Source organism: Pungitius pungitius, chromosome 1, assembly GCF_949316345.1.
Source record: "Pungitius pungitius chromosome 1, fPunPun2.1, whole genome shotgun sequence".
NCBI classification, from domain to species: Eukaryota; Metazoa; Chordata; class Actinopteri; order Perciformes; family Gasterosteidae; genus Pungitius; species Pungitius pungitius.
Window position 1 is genome coordinate 31,073,568 of NC_084900.1, and position 18,314 is coordinate 31,091,881.

The window sequence follows — 18,314 nt, forward strand, 5'->3', positions numbered from 1 at the left end:
CAGTCGTTATTTGTTGGTTTCATCGTGTGCCTCTAAATGATTTCAGCAGTATTAAGCCGTGTATTTTCTACCTGGGCCTTCTGTGCGGTCTTTGAATAACTTAATAACCTCATAATGACGCCACAGTTACAGGATTTTATTTCTTTTTGTAACACCTCATATTTACATAACACCGTAAATTTAAAGTGAAAAAAATGTTTCATGAAGCCCCACACCTACAAATACCCTAACTGAATACACATGACAGGAAGCTGCGTAACTAACGGACAATGCATATATCCAAATCAATGTGATTAACTCAATGACAAGACAACAGCTATGTAATGAGAATATGAGATAATGGGAAAGAATCATTAGAATACATGGACTGTATTAATAAAAAAAGTTCAATTACAAAACAGCTATAACTTTGTGTTTCTGTTTAGGCCAGCAGAGGAGGCCTAGCACATGGCGTTCTCAATAAACTCAGCTCGTCTCAGTGTCATGCTGTTTGTACTCTCCTTATCAATCTCACACTACTGCGGCCCCCGCAGGGGGAGGAGAGGGGGCTGAAAGGCAAATAAAGATGAGGTTGGGATAAAAAGAAGAGTGTGAAGAGGAGAAGAATGATCACGCTCCTGCCCTCAACACAGCTGTGTGACGACAGGATACACATACATGAATCAAACACCTGCTGTCTATTAATGGCTCTCTGAACAAAGGAAGTGTTTCTGATGGATCGGAGTTGGAACTAAGCACTGACAGTTATCTAAAAGTCAACCTGTTTGCAGGTGGGACATTTTCATATGTAGATGTTCATAAAGACGAACTCTACATAATGATGTACCACTAACAACACAGGCAGTAATCACTCTCGGATACATACTTGTGGTTAGGGTGTTGAGATTTGACCACCCACTGAAGCAAGACAGGGGAGAAGAGACAACAATGACCTTTCTTATAACAAGAGAAATAGAAGACTTGGCAGACCGTGTGTGCGTCCATGTGTGTGACCGTGTTTGTAATGTGCATGTGGTCTCTTACCATCAGTAAGCCGCCCGGTGCTGACAGAGCTTTACAGCTGAGACGCAGCAGAGCGATCTGGGACCTGCTTTGACATTTTCAACTTGATTCATTCATTTATGGTTGGCGGGAGGGGGGAACGCACGCGGAACTGAGCTGCACGCCCCGGCTGTGCAGCCAATTGAGTTGCGAGGCCTGTGTTTTGTAAACACATTTGCAACGAGCGCAAGTGTAAGAAAAGTAAAGTGCTGGCCGTACGAACAAGCAGTCAGCTCCTCTTTTAACCCCTCCTTGAACAAAGGGCTCCTTTTCATGGTAAAAGACTTTGCACAAATTATTGGCAACAGCAGTTTTTTTTATTTAAGGAATAAAAATGTCAGTGTTGCTGAAACTATATCTAACATTAAAATGTGTAATGATGTAAGGGGCTGTAGGGCAGAACAGTGGAGGGAGTGTACCTTCCAGCCACTCCATCAGGGGAAGTGACATCGGGTCTGTAATTACCTCCTCATCAAGGAGTGGCTACCAAAGGACAAGCAGGGACAATGTCAGGAGAGAGACATGTTGGGTGGGGGCTCCGTTAGAGCGCCAAGGTGTAGAAGTAAGTCCCGGTCTGATTCTCAAAGTTCAATTTAGTTTGCCGAACGCGCACCTGGAAATGGGCTTTGATTATCTGTGTTTTTTGCATGTTCACGTTGTGTTATTAAAAACTATAACTACATGACATCCACCTCTGCACTGCCATTTATGTCGAAGTCCTCCTGTTACAATTATATAGTGTTACCCCTACCCGACCACTACCCCAGGTTGCCCGACCAATACACCCTGCCCCCCCCCCCCCCCACGGCTGGCAGACCCGTATAATGTTCATTCCCATTATCTTACTATTCTTTGTTATGTTTAGACACTCACAGTACGTTGGGAAAGGCAGGACGTATTGCAGAACTGTTACATAAGACACAAATAAACCAGTAATTTAGTATGTTAAAGAATTGCAGTGGGACAGGGATGGAATTCAATCATGACATGCAAGGGAAATAAATAAGCAATAACCTAAAAAAACTGTGGGAAAAAAAATTGTGGAACGTAATTATTAATTGTGAAATATTGCCTACACGGTGGAAAGCTATGAAATCACTCGAGGTAGTCGCTAGCATAACCGTCACTTTGTTTTCATACATTATTCATTGAAGCTATCTCATTTTAGGTGCATTAGGCACAGCTCAAAATGTTATGTGCATGTGTAATTCTTAAGACACAAGGACACCTACAGCCTCCCTGCCCGCTGTGACACAGACACACTGCCTTTTTTTTGTTGGCTGCTCAACAGGTTTAATACAAAAAGTGATTGTGGAGACAAGAGTCATAAATCTATGTACCCCGAGTCAACATAAAAGAGACATATATAACCACAGGCCATTATAATATAAATCTCCGTTTCTCTTTATGCTCTCTCTTATCCAGAAGGATCCATAAAAATAACGAAGGCAAGTTTTCACTATTTTAGCCGCCAGAGGCTGCCGACCTTCTCTCATGTTTGTTGGAAAAACAGGCAATGATGAATAAATAAACTAAGGAGTATTTGAACGATATGAGAACATAGGGAAAAAATACCAAAGTTTATAGAGAAAGTAACATATTTTATGTACAAATATGAAGATATTGCTATTGTCAGTCAAAATGTGTTTTCCATTGCTCTACAGGCATTAGTAACGCACCCCCTGTATTCTCATCCCTTTCACTTGGGTGGCTAATTGACTAAGCGGATGGACATGATGTAGCTAAATGTCACCTCGGTACTGCTTCCAATCCCATGAAATGAAAAGACTAATTAAGCAATGCTCTCTCCACCATTAGCCAGTTACCGGATTCGTCAGCGGGGCGTTAACAGCGTGCAGCGCACAGTCCACCAGCAACACGCGGACGGCTCTGAGACACATTTGAGTGGTTAAAACGCTAATAACAGCTTTGAGCTTTACATAGTGTGTGTAAGGGCTGTCATCTGACCGGACTTCTTTCCAAACAGTTGACCAGACGTACAGATGTGTACGACATCATGTATTACAGAGTCTCAGGAAGATAGAGCTCTTTATCAATGTTGTTTAAACAATAAAATCTATAGAACCCTGGAAGGATCTGCCGAGACTATTCATGAACATGAGCTTATAAAATAGAACCTAATATTAAGTAGTATGTGCAGTAGAAGGGTTCATGACAAAATAAAACTGAATTATGAATATGAAAAAGGCACTTAGAAGTTGTCATCCCTCCCTCATAAGCCTCTAAAGTTCTCTTTTCACCTTTTTTTTTTTATTTCTGAGAACTCCAGCTCAGTAATCGTTTACTGCCTTCTTCATCTTGCCCAAACTAAAGTGAGTGAAGGCGTCAGTCAGAGGAGCTCTTTAATAACGTTGGGGAAGTCGAAATGCAGCATCTACTCATCCCGATCTAATTTTGACGTGTTTGCCGGCTATCTTTAACCGGAGGCTACTCCCGCGGCCTTTGTACGAAACTGAGCGGAGAAATCAAGGCCCTCCCATTCAATCCGATGTGCTGCTGGCAGGGAGGGAGAGGGCGTGGGAGGGGGGGTATTTTCATAATCAGTTTTTTTCATTACTGCATTACTAAGTTTGGCGTGAAGGAGATCTTCTGGCCATTGGATCATATAATCAGATAACGGCTGGAGGACATGATTTTTAAATCGCCCTGCTGACCGACACTGAAGCAACTTCATACACACCTTTTCAAGCAGTTGTACACAGTAAATAAGAACATTTACTCCAATACTGAACTGAAGTACTATTTGGGACACTTATACTTGTACTACACTTATTGCATTTTCTGCTAATTTTATTTGTTCAAGTCCAGCATAATTCAAAGATATTGTACTTTATACTAACATTATTTTATATTCATGAAAATGTACATAAATGTATATTTACAATAAGCAAATACGTTATAACGTAGCCTATTATAAGCACTAAGATAAGACATTAACATTGATTGATACACATAAATGCATTCAAAACTAGAATCCGGAAATATGATTATTCTGAAATGAGATGTTCTAAAATTAACTTTTGAAATGTTAAATAGTTATTTCATCACTAATACGAGTGTGCTGTGAAAACAATTTGTAATGCAAATTATTTCTAAACGTTGATCAAGTGCCCCCAAATTAAACAGGCATTAATGCATTGGCATTAATAGAAATTGACACACACACACACACACACACATACACACAGGCAAACTCACAAATCCAAATTTGGAAATGTGATGAATAAAGGATGAAGATAAAGGTGGAATATCTGCCCGTATAAGGACAAGGATTTCTAGCTCAATAATGTATTCTGCAGAATGGAGACTGTTGGGCTACCAGAGGAGTACAAGGCAGTACAGTCAGGAGTACAAGTAGAAATACACACTTACTCAAATACAAACATGCAGAAAAAGAGCACCCCCCCCCCCCAAAAAAAAACAGACATGCAAACAATTAATGGATAGTCCTTTGGCTTGATGAACACTAGCAGCAAAAATGAAAGAAAAAAACATGTATATGCAATATCGAGATTTTATGGCTACGGTTGCAGGTAGTTTCTGTCAACCAATATTTTAAACAATGGCAAATAAAAAGTTTGATAAGGGAAAGAGCAGACAGAAAGGGTAAAGAAGAGAGGAGAGCTCCTTTCGGGTCAGCTCTCAGTTGCCAGCAGCCTCCTGCATTAATTAGAGCGGGTTGTGTATGTGAGAGATACAAAAAGGCCTGAAGAGACACAGAGAACGGGAGCGTGAGTTATGCATGTACGGATGTGTGTGCAAGTTTGTATGTGGGCACGCTAATGTGTGTAGTTAATTGGACAAGAAAGTAATATGTGAAAGGCAGAATGAGGCCTTCTCCTCTTTGCTTGTCTCCTCTCTGCCAGACAATTGTCATGAATCCAGTTTACATGACAACAGCAATTTACCTTTTCCTGTCCACACTATACCACAGCTGAATACTGAGAGAACCTCACAAGCAACCAGACAGAAACAGTAAATACCAATACAACAAAATATTGCGTATTGTTTTTTTGTTGATTTCATTCTTTGGCTTGACGTGTGAAATGTCACGCCAACAGAGCCTTTTGAATTGAAAGAAGTGACGGATGAACCGGCGGACCAATAGACGGTTGACAGAAAGATGTGATCAAATTAGGATGACAATGAAAAGGATGACTTTAGATTAGGGGTTAGGCGTTTAATTTCAGAAGGTATGTATTGGTTGGACAGGCTCTTTCTCAAGGAGAACGAGGTAAAGTATTGATCTGTCATAGGAATGGAGTTTACCATCACAACGGCTGACTCGCATATGAATATACACTGGAAATGTACTCAGATTAAGGAAGATATATCTTCCCTACCTCTGCTAGCAGCATGAAGGCCCTATATGTGTGTGTGTGTGTGTGTGTCTGGGAGAGAGATGTATATACTGGCAGGGAGCATCTGGCAACAGTTTCTTGCCCAGATTGAAATTAATCAGATGTTACAGCAACTCATTACATTACATATGCTTATCATTGATAATCAAACCCAGTGCGATGGGTTACACAGTTACTCGAGCAGGCGCACACATCAAAGCACGTGTAGATGTAAAGGATCAAATGACAAAACACAAACAGGACTTTAAAGAAAATGATTCACCACGTTTCCTCAGTGTTTTAACCATCATTAATCTAAGCAATTTACCTTCTTCGGGTCTCATAGAAACTGTGTGTCCATGTTTTTCCATTGGTGGGCCCAACACTATGAATGCGTTTGTGTGCATGTGTGTGTGCGTCCAGACACTTTTGCCATTACCACATTTTGAATCCAATCTGCACTTGAATACCTCCCAAAATTCCATCCCCATTCTGCATAGTAATAATATTCAAAACATGCATTATTCCATCTATCTGCTCTCCCAAAGGATTTTCTCTCTCTCCTGGCAATGCAAACACCCACACCTACACACACACAAACACACACTCAATACCGCACTAACACTTACATTTACCTCACAGCAGTAAATAGGATGGTATCGAGACATTAGTTAGAGTTACGGGGGCACCTGGCCACTGCAGCAAAATGTTATAGGCCCCATAGGCAGATGATACCACTGTCTCTCTATCTGTGATACAGTCATGTACACACACACACACACACACACACAAATAGGTCCATTTGCCCTTGCTGCATCACCTCACTAAGCAAAGAGCGGAAATGAATGGCAGACCATTAGAGTTTCATTACGGAGAGTTGGCTCCAGTGGAAGGTGGAACAGAGTGAAGGGGGGAGACATACAGAGAGAGAGTGACCTATTAAAAAAAAACAGGTGAGAAGGGGGAAAGAGTTGGAAATTGTGTGCGTTGTAAAACAAGAGAGCAAACAGAGCGGGATTTGGGGGGGGGGGGGGGGGTGAGAGGATGGGGGGACATTCAAGGTGGCACATGGTCCGAGGATATGAAAGTTGTTGTCCACGGCCTGCTCTCCTCATTGGCTACTGTCCATTCAAATGCCTGCGGCTGTTTTAATACGTCTCACCTGTTTACACACAGAGTGCGTAAACGCAAAAACGCAAAAGCACATGCAAAGACATTTCACCAAACAATATGCCTCACACTCCTGTTTAATCCATTTCACTTAACACGCAGAACTGTACGCGGAGAAACCAATGCATGTGCACACAGAAACACACACTATCTCCTGCTCAAGCGCACTCTCCGGTACACACACACACACACACGCACACACACACGCACACTTTCAAGGTTAATAGTAGCTGTCATGGGCAGGGTGAGCAGTAATGGAACACACAAACGCCCCGGGGAGAAAACAGTCTGTAGATGGACAGAATGTGGGAATGATGATGAGAAGGACTGAGAGGATGGAGGTGGGGGAGAGGTGGCAATGTATGGAAGACCGAGGTGAGGGGGAAAACTATCCCCATGAAATCAATTACCCCCGATGCAAATGAGGAGATTATTTATCCCCCATTAGGACTAAATTATTCACGCTCTCCCTTCATTTGTGTGTGTGTGTGTGTTCATGTGCTTGTTGTAGGGAGGAGATAAACGTGCACGGGAAAACTGCGTAGGCAAATTGAACAACAAGCCTTTTACTTCTTTCATCAGCCGGGCTTGTTCCTCATTAGTTAAACGCTTTTGAACCAATATGCCACCACCTCGCAGCAATCTCCAATTTTGTTTCTCAACTCCAATTTTGCGCTCCATCTCCGTCAGTGGGGACTTCTGTATTAAGACCCCAGAATGTAATGGAAGGCAGCTCATGACCAAAGTTAGCACATCGGACTCCCTGAACCACTGACATAAGCGAAAATGAGCGTGGGGCTTCTATTCGACGGAATATGATTTGGTAGTTGTCAACGCTTAAAAAAAATAATTTGCTGTACAACTAGTTAATTAGAGACGATACTCAAAAAATACAGATAACAAATAAGGTACTTAAATAGGTCAACAAAAAAGACCTATTTAAGTACCTTAACAGTTTTTAATCTAATTCTAGGCTGTATGGACAAGCTGTCTTTGTATCCTCGTTTGCACCTGTCTGACTGTGTGTTGCCAATGCCACTCTCACCTTTGCCTGCATGCATTACCGCCGAAAGCCAGAACTCAACACTTGCTTTTTTTCGGACTATTAAATCTGTGGGTTCTTCTAAAGGTTAAAACTTACATTGAGGTGAATGTTAAGTTAAACAGCCTGTTCTGTGCAATTAATTACGAAAGAAGGAAAAGGATAAATATTAACAACAAAAAAGCAACAAAGTGGAATCACTCAATTGTTCCTTCAAGCTCCCTTATAGACAAGATGGCAGAGATAAATAAACAAAAGGAAATTCATTCATCTGGTTTCATGCCAAACTGTAGTGGACAATAATGTGTCTTGTATAGATTTAATCTGCCATTCTGTTGAAAATGAGCCAAACTCTAATGCATGTGTGGAGTTTGAGAAATGACATGGCTCATAATGTGGCCTCTACCAGACTAAGTGAGTCTTGCTTTCAGCGGAGCAAATTGCAAGAGATGCCTTTTGGCACTGAGGCAGTCGGTGATCACTACTGGCCTGTTGAAGAGTAAGCAGTCAATAAAAAATCATTTCGTTACAAAATTGTGAATTACCTCGACCGTGAGAGGTGCTTGACTTACCAGTCACAAATGAGCACAAAAAATATTAGGCAGATAACCCCCGCCCAGCAGACATGAGGATATAGTTTGAATGAATAGTGAGTGTCTACAATAGGCTGTAAGGAAGTAACGTCTAGGTCTTATGTATAGGCAAGGACTCTTATATCAAAGCTATGGCCGCGAGGCTCTGTATCTCCGTAGCAGTGGAAGGTGATGCAGCAGATGTACAGTTATAGAAAGGCTACGACGAAGAGGGATTTGTGTGTTTATATTGGATTCAACAAAATGGAAAATAAGTGACATCCCTCCAAGAAAAAAATCTGCCATTCACAGGATCGTGGTCAGTCCTGCATATATGGGCTAACACTGACTTTGGTTTAACAGAATGGAACAATAAAAACCCCAAAATGTAACTAATTTATATTAAGAACTTCCATTTAAGTTGAAGGTAGGATCAGTCGATGCATGCAGATATCTGTTGATATCAACATCTGTTCAGTAAGTCAGATGTGTCCCTCTGAGGTAATCCAATGCAGCGCACAGCGAGGCCTGTCACTGCCACACGCTGCTCTCCTAATCCTTTGTACAAACTACAAACATTCAACCAATGCCGATTTATCTAAAGATCGGTATCATTTCACCGGCCTGCAAGGACACACAACAAAAAAGGTGATGACACACTTGATAAAATATTCTTTTCAACTAAAATGAGGTGGGGGGCACACATACAAACAGAAAGAGAGTGCGAAAGATCAAAACAGAGATATGGATGAAGCAGCTGATAGAGTATAGACTGAATCAAGAATCCCTGTCTTCCAGGCATCACAGGTGGATATTTCACTATGTCCTGAATATCAGTTGCTGTTCTTTGATATTCAAAATGAAAAGCATGCCCCTCAATCCCCAAAAAAGATTGAAGCCAGCAACACCCTGGCCAAGCTTTATTCGGTCCTATTTTATAACAAAAACACATACCCTGATTGTAACGGTACAGTCATCTTTTTGTAAACAGCTTACTCTAATCTGTCAGTACGCACACACACTCACACATATACAGGCTTAACATATATGGATATGCAGGTGGAGTCTTTGAATGAAGTTAAATCAAATAATTTAACTGCTTTTGGATACTGCCCTGAGATACTGTAATGCTGCCCGAGCCAAATTTCATTCGTTAGCTCGTCATTGGAAAGAAAAATTGACTAACATTCCCATCCCAACAAAAAAACATGCTTAATTATATGCAACAAAAATGAAAAGTCAATTGAGAATTGGAGATACATTTAACATGAATCTGATATTAAAGTATAAGGCATTCAATGGGCTAGCGCATGTCGCAAACACATACACAGTCCCCGACACACAGACAAGGGCGAGCACACACGCACAGTTCTGACTTTAGTAAGTAAACAGACTTAATAGGGAACCAGGGACCTGATCTAAACTGAGGGTGAACTGAGGAAGCATTTGCTTGTGCAGCAGGAGAGCTGTTAGCCTGGGCTCATCCCTATAGCTCTGCACGGTCTGCTAAGGCACAGTGGAAATACATTCCTCTCTCTCCTGCATCGTAGAACTGGTCAACTTTACAGGCCACTGTGGCCCAGTGAGGTGGCCGCATTGGTAGAATAATGTTAACTCAGCCCATTAAACGGAGATAATTTCTGTAGGTACAGGGTGGGACTTAACAAAAGCTGTAGCAATGGAAATACTCTCTGCAGAGGTAATTCCGAGGATTGGAGGAGTATACACGAGTCAAACTGAGGAAGAGTTAAACTGCTTTTAAGACAACATGAATTGTAATGTGCGCGCACTCTCCTTTGGTTGAGCTGGATGTTGAGCTCACAGCTTCCTCAGTCTAAAGGAACTAAACTCTAAAGAGATGTAAAGAAACACTAAAAAAACAATATTTTAGGTGTAAACATGACCAGGGGGGCTCATTGGGTATCTTCTCTCAGGCTGTGGCAGTGTCTTTGCTTTTAGAGATTACTTCTGCTTGTCGTTTAAAAATGTTAAGTGGCAATAGATGTAAGAAATGAAAGGATATAAAAGCTTTGTGTGGTAACATTAGTCTAAACAAGGTTTTCATGGGTCTCAAGGTGGAACCGCAAAGCCATGCATACAGATTATTATGCAGCCATTTAGTGAAGCAGCAAAAGTCTAACAGACACAGCTCTTTTTCCACATGACTGCTCAGCCTTTCAGGGAGGCTGGAAAGGCTTGCACCACTTTGCTCTTTTGCAACGGCCTGCTTGAAGCCACACGGCTTTCCAGCGAAGGCACGCTGTTCACTCGAGGAGAGGTTTCCAAAGTCAGATGCAGCAACACGCATTTTTTCACATGCTGGAGGTCAGCACCATGCGAGAACCAGGCCAGGGAATCAAAGAGCACCTCCCAATTTGATGCAATCATAATATGTTGACCTAGCGTTTCTATGATTCAAAGAGGGGGGGGGGGCCCTGTATGGTCGCTGGTATCCATTGTTTCAGACAGTTCGTAGATCACAAAGCGTGTGATTTTGTAATGTAGTTTTGCTTGCATTCAGGATATGACAACATAAGGGACAGACTAGAAATACAGAAATATGAACTTTGACGACATGAAAATATAATGAAATAATAGCCCAGGCTTGACAACAAAGTCCTATCCATTTCTACTATAGAAGAAATTTAAAAATCTGGTTTTCTTTTAGACCTGAAGACCACTGACCTCCATCACAATGGCTCCTTCGGGCCTGTCAGTCTCCTGCTTCTCTCTCCAACCGCTCCTAAAGAATCTTCTTATATCCATCTGGTAAATGAATTGGATGATGTAATCGGTAGAAAAGCATTAGGAGGGACACTCATGTAATGTAATGTAACACTACAAGAAATTTTGTTTTCACCAGCAATGATGATTATAAACCACAACATTATATAGAGTAGAGAGATGTATCATTGCAAACAATAGATATCATAATATTTATTGTATTTCGAATTCGTTTGTTCACTCACTGGTGACAGTTTTTAACAAAATAGCTAATGTTAGCTAACGTTAGCTAGCTAGCTTAGTGTTAACATAGCCCGCTACAATATTCCCTTTCATTTCCCTTAAGCAAAGCAAAACGTAAGCATATAACAATCGTTAACAACTACAGATAGCAACAATATATAACTACCTGTACTTACAATTTGACACCGTACATCATTTAAGTTACTTTGAATTGGTCTCCTTGTTGGCTGACGTTGTTCATGCTGTCGGAAGCGACAGACGTTACTCTGCAGAGTGACAAAGCCGGCGAAGCAGGCTCTCCACGGTCCTAGTGCCCGTGTACGTTGAATATAACACGGGTAGATGAAATCAAGCGTTCTGATTGGTGGAGAGTGAGTCACGGGTGTGTGTATTATTTAAGCGATAAGGTACGAGAGGCTGTACTTTATAGTCCAAAATTATAACATTTCGGGGGCGATGTTACATTATTGGACGATTAAGTATGGTAGGCTATAGGATTGCAATTTGAGGGGAGAGAAAACATACAAACTAGAACCCACGCATATATGTTAGCATGTTAGAGTCACATGTACAAAATAACTTGTCCATGTGAGAAACCACAGTTTATTTTATGACAATATAGCAGAAATTAAGTGCAGAAATGATTAATTAAAAGAACATTTTACAATATACAGCAAATAATGGTGTCAAAGTCATTCTGGAGGGAAATGACAAACCACCCTGGGGTTTCCTTTCTCTCGTTTTTTCCTGTGACCTCATTTGTTCATTTGCATCTTAATTTCTTCCTTCCTTCTCTTCAATATTTCATGAAGAGAACTATTGGTAGCCTCCATTGCAAGTTTCTTTTTCTCCCCTCCCAAATACTCCCATAACCCTCCATAACCCTGCAGCTTGACAGAGAGAGAGCAGGAAATCCTCCCTGTGCTTACTTTGAGCCCAAAGACTTTCACCCTCCTCTAAACCAGCTCAGACAGAGGTCTTTATTACAGAGGAGGGGAGTGGGCTCAGCAAAGAGGAAAAGAGTGAACAAAGAGGTGGGGATGACACCTCTTTGACCTCAGCTGATACAGTTACCAACCTATTTTGTGTCAGTTAACAAGATACAAAGCAGATAGCTAAATAACTAAACTGAAACCAAGAAATGTTCTCTGTTGCTATATTTATTTATGTGATTACTTCATAAGGAGCACTTTCACAATAGTGCGTATGGAGACGTTGTGTTTTCATCCAGCAGACAGTTTATTTACTTTTTATTGTATTGCCCATCGTTTCAGTAAATCATTGCAAAGTGACTGCAATAAGGCGTGAGGAGACATAAGTGGAGTGTCAGCAGTGACAAAATGGCATTTTTTGCTTTCTTTTTCACTTTCTTTATCTCATATGTGGCAACCCTTGTCAACACTGGCCACTCATAAGACAAGAGCCATGAGGTAAACAGTAGTGTTTTACAAAACAAAATTAATTGAAGGTGTATTGAAAATTTATGTCACGTAGGCGGTGCTGCTGGTGCAGGTCGGAGGCAGGACTCAGAGTTTACGGGTTGCCAAAAGTGCTCTTTAATCCAAACGCAGAAGCAGAAAAAGTCAGAGTAGACGGACCACTCAACATAGACAATGACGCGACAGGGGACAAAAGGCACACAGGGCTTAAATACACTAGGGAGGTGCAGGTGATTGGACACAGGTGGAAACATTTAGGCAATCACAGGACAAGGCAGGAAGTGAAGCTAACCCAGGGACACAAGAGACAAGAAACTACAAAATAAAACAGGAAGCAGAGCCAAACCGTGACAATTTACTCGTTTAGTCTGCACCTGTTGTAAATGACATCCTTCTCAAAAACTGGAAATAGAGGAAAGGAAAAGCAGTGCAGACAGGAATTATTTCATGTCCACTACTCCTGTAGCAAAATTGTGTGTGCGCAAAAAAGTAGCAACGTGTCGACCCAGTCCACATCATCATCAACTTCAAGTTCACTGCTGTCCCCTTTTTGTCGCTCAGGGTTTTGTTCTTTAGCTCTCAAATCCATCAATGTTAATGTAATATTTTTATGGAGCAGTTTTTTGTACATAGGCCCTTAAAACTTTTTCCAGAGATAAAAATGTAAAAACCATGGTTTAAAAAATGCAAGTCGCTTTGGAGAGAAGCGTCAGCTAAATGACATGTAATGTAATGTACAACCCAGCAACAGGCAAAATGCCAGACTTGAAGATTCAAAATATTAATCTACAAACCAATGGGTGATGTCCCGTTGACAATGTCCACCTCTTAAACACTCTTTGCGCTACAGAAAGCTTGAGCAAAAAACTGTTTCATGCAGAATTGTACTTTGCTATCTTTGAAAATGCATTAATTATGTTATTACTATCTCAAGAGAAGCTTAAAAGGAAAGAAAACCGTATTACATTGGTAGATATTCAATGTTTATTCTTTAGAAAGCACAATCAGGGTTTCCCCAATGGAATTGTTTAGCTGTAGCTTCCTGATCCTGCATCTTGTCACATGATCAATCAAAGTTAAGATAGGTAAGACAGCTGCGAAAGTGGCCTTGGTTTCAGGAAAACTAGTCCCAGCAGACAATCATGACAAACTGATGAACATTGTAGTTAATGTAGCAGCAAAACTAACATAGAGAAAACCACATGTATTTCATTAAGATCCCTATTCATGTTACATTTTTATTCCCTAGACCAGTGGTCGGCCACCCGTTGCTCTGGTTCCACATGCAGCTCTTTTGTGCGTCTGTCGCGGCTCCCTGAGGGCTTGGACAAACAACAACATAGAAATAAATAAAAGACATTTATGTTTAATTTTTCACACACCTCTTATTTTGGAGTAAGAGGTGATACAGTGAATCTGTTCACAAAACATGCACAACGTGTACATAACTGTCTTTATTCCCACAAACTGTATTTTTTATATGAATGATATGTAAATGTTATCTATGGATAGTAAAGGTTGCCGACTCCTGCCCTAGAAGTTTGGTTTGCCACTGAAAATCAAGATGGGATGTCAGCAAACCTTCCGTTAAATCATCTTCCTGTGAGAAACCCCAGCTAATGCTCAGGATGAGGAGAGGTTTGTGACGGAGAAAGGAGTAGCAATGAGATCATCCTTTTTTGTCCCACCTCTCTCAGGCGTACGCTGGACTCCTCGGCACGGATGTGATCAGTAGAGAGATAAATGGTATTCCCAGTGGGCATTCCCACACATGCACGCCCATGAATAAGAACACACACACACACACACACACACACACACACGCACACACACATGATGCCATGCATACACATACACACAAACCGATTTACACTTTAGTAATAATCCTGCATGCATATGAAAGGGCACGCGAGCAGTAGTATGGAAACTAGGTATGAGGGTAGAGGGAAGGGAACTGGAAATAAAGTGGGGGGGAGGGTCAGGGGGAGTGAGAGCGAGAGAAAGGAGCCCGGCTTTATTTAATCTCTGCAGAAGTGTCGATAGAGCACAGAGTTCAGCAAGCTGGATCGGTGGTTAAGCCTTGGGTTTTACTTGAACTGTTCAGCAGAACAGCATGTGTGTTTGTGTGTGTGTGTGTGTGTGTGTGTGTGTGTGTGTTTGTTTGTGTTTTATGCATGCGTGTGTGTGTGGGAGAGAGAAATTAAACATAGTGCAAAGAAACAAAAAAAGGTGCTGCTGGAAGAAACGTCTTTAATCAAGTCAGAACAGAGGAGTTGTGTAATTTTCTCCGGAGGGCAGTGAGAACTCTGGCTCCCTCAGAGAGAAAATAGTCAACTTATGTAATGAAACAACTTTTTTTTTGCTGTTTTTTCTGTCTCTATCAAAGCAATGACTGTGTTGAACAACAGTTTGACAAAATGCAACACATGGTTACTTCATTATGTAATTCTACATCTTGTTATTGCACAGTATGTTATTACATAGTCTGTTGGATTTTGTGATTAACAGTTCTAAAATTAATGTTTCCCCAATTCTTTTATGATAACATATTGCAAGGATGATTCAAAATTAAGTTAGTTTTTATGAAAACGTAATAATACAGGCATCCTTTAGTCATAACCAACCACAATGTATAGTTGTTTTGAGCCAATGAACTATTGGACTAAAATAATTAAATCTTCTAATTATCATTTTTAGAAATGAACCCTGTTTAAATCATATACAAGGTTTGTTGAATCAACACACACACCAACACATTTTGGTTGGTGATACATAATGCATTTAGCATTACATCTTAATGATGAAGCAATTCCCATATTTCTCTTTATAACCCCTGCCGTTTGTAGTGACCTTTTTAAAAAATTATACATTGTAGTCAGGCTGTCTATTAAAAAGTGTGGTCTATTATTTAAAGATGTGGGTGCTATTACATAATGTGTTGTTACACAACCTGATGACTCCCATTGAGTCCCGAGAACTGTTTTGTGAATATCTAAAAAAAAAAAACAGGTGGCATAATAACAATAATGCCAGTATTCATATTTACAGCAACAATGAAATCATCTCACAACAACAGACAAAAGGAACTGGTGTGCACTTAAGTACGGACCAGTGTTCCAGAAAAGAAATAATGTAATGTTAGGTGAAACTTTTATGGAAGGTATTATTATTAAGACTCTCAGAAAGGTACAATCAATCAACCTTTGTGATTAGGACACATCACTGACTATTACAATTATTCACAGTAATTAATACTTGAGAGCCCAATTATAAACTAAAACAAAAAGTCAATGGTGGCAAACATAATGGATGCCTTAAAGTGAGGCAGAGCTCAATAATTTCCCAACCCTGCAGCTCTGCAGCTCCGATGAACAACAACTATTAATCCGACCTCCATTTTTGTTGTTGACAGTTGAGCTGTGCACAAACCGCCCTTCCATTCTGCAGTTGGACAGCGGTGAAAAGGTTGCTGTGGTGGTGACCGTTTATCTCCCGAGTGTTGGACTCTAATTGTGCAGAGTCTGTCTGTGTGTCACAGGGTGAGGTCAAGTTGGGGTTTTTGTCGGTATGTTTTGGTCTTGTCATTTCCGTTTTATTTTGAAAGTAGTAACCTTCCTCTCGTTTCAGGTCACTTGCCCTTCCTCATGTCACCAGTCGAATCGTCTCCCCTGATTCCTGATTGTGTCCACCTGTTTCCCATTACCCTCATGTGTCTTATAGTCTGCGTCTCCCTTTGTCTTGTGCCTGAGTGTACCACCGTGTGTTCACCTAAGCCTCGCCACAGCCACAGGAATTGTTGATACCTTGCCTTGTCTCGGAATGACTACGCCTTTTGTTTTTCCTCTGAGTAAGAGTGACCTTTTGTTTGAGTTTTCTTAGATTTAGTTTTGGCGCGCTTTCGAAGCCGTAAGTTTTCCTCGTTGAAGAGAGATTTTTAGTTTGTTTATTTTCGGCAGAAAACGCTGATAGCTCATAGCCGTTTATGTTCGTTTTTTTTTCACGAAGAAAATAAAGACGCCCAACCCTCTGCATCTGAGTCCTCACTTTAATCCGGTCGTGACACTGTGTGTGTAACAGAAAGGCACCCATAGCACATCAACAGCAGCCTCGCCTGTCAAATATGCATTTTTAAATTACACCCCGATCATTTTCCCATTTGAAAGCAAATCTGTCATCTCCTCAAATGTTTTAAATATCTGTGAACATCTTAATATAAATGACCTGTAGCTGTAAATGACCGTAATCTCACTAAGGCTAAATAACAACTTGCAGTATACTATATTTGCATTAGGTATCTATTTAAAGCTAGTAAAAGCATTTGTAGTACATTGAACAATCATTTTAATTGCTCATAAATAAACAGGATTGACAACACAATATGTACATACACAGTTTTACCAATGAAAACACGGCCCTTTTGTATTCAATGAACAGATAAAGATTTAAACTCACCTTTATAGAACACACACAGCGTTAATCATTATTAAGGGAATCACAAATCTTCAAATAATAAAAATGTAAATTCAAACACGTTCAATTTTAAATTTAGAAATTCTTATTATTTACAACTGACAGATTGCTTTTCCTGTTCTGTCCAATCACAAGTTTCAGCATGAGGGTCAGTGACCATTAATAAGTCATTTAACTTGAATGCTGCTGAAATGTAGTTTAAAAGGCAAAATGAATAAGACAGTAAATGGTTTACCGGCCACTTCCTTTACAACAGAATGTACCTACGTTCAAAGGGTATGGAGGTTGTCACATGACTAGAACAATTAAATGAGTCTTCATAGGGAGTTTCGCATGTACAACAGAGGGTTAAGCTGTGGGGGGGATCTTTTTTGAGGTGTTCCATTTCCAATCCTGATCTAATCTGCAGAACTAAACGTTAGCCCCTGATCTCGATCCCACTTCACGGAATTATAAGGTGAAGCATCACCTGAGTACAGAGTGTACAGCATGATTCTCAAAGATTATTCCCTGTAAAGATTTGTCTGAGACCGGAGCAACTTCCAATTCCAAAGACAGATTCAAGCAGAGCTCGTTCTTCCTTTAGATTTGTGTAGGTTTCAATCCATTTGACTTGGATCCACATTTCTGTACCGTACCCAAAATAAAAACTAAGCTTTTGCATTTTAATTCAAACATGATAGAGAAAGTTACATTTTATTGTTGTTTTGTGCAAATAGTGTACAAATACATGTTCAATTGAATTAAATCAATTCAGTTTAATATAATGTTGGATATTCAATTACAAAATGATAGATTTTCCATATTTTGTATTGTATGCTATTGGATTTTAACAATTGAATGCTAAATGCTCTGCTTCTGCAAAGGGCAACAAGGGACATCATCCTTCCAAAAGAAGAGAAAATAGTCAAAGACTTCCTTGCAGCTGCATCTGAGGTTCAGACATTTTGTTTACGCATGCCAGCCGAGGCCTCTCACCGGAGCGCAGAGTGACCTTTTCTAAACTCCTCTGCGAATTAGATCTCCTCACAGCACCAGGAGATGGTGTGCATCTGCATGCCCACGTCTGTGTGTTTGCCTAAATCTAAATATGGGACGGAGTGAGAGGCAGATACAATAGTAAACAGAAGCGTTAAAGGGGCAGTCCGTCTCGGGGCATCACCGTCCTGTTACCCGTGGGCCTCCTGTTGGTATGCGGTTGAAGCTTGAGGCTCGCCGATCAACAACGTTTTGCCACACTGCGTTTTCAACC

At 40.7% G+C, this 18,314-nt stretch overlaps 1 long non-coding RNA gene across 1 annotated transcript in view; it reads right to left on the reverse strand.

The window, feature by feature from the left end:
* Positions 1-11,446, reverse strand: part of LOC134132689 (uncharacterized) — a 28,360-nt gene extending 16,914 nt beyond the window's left edge. The window contains exons 1-2 of the long non-coding RNA XR_009956871.1: positions 11,330-11,446; positions 10,872-10,952 (exon numbers count right to left, since the gene is read on the reverse strand). This is a non-coding gene — a long non-coding RNA (uncharacterized LOC134132689). The remainder of the gene's footprint in view (positions 1-10,871; positions 10,953-11,329) is intronic.
* Positions 11,447-18,314: the final 6,868 nt, after the last annotated feature.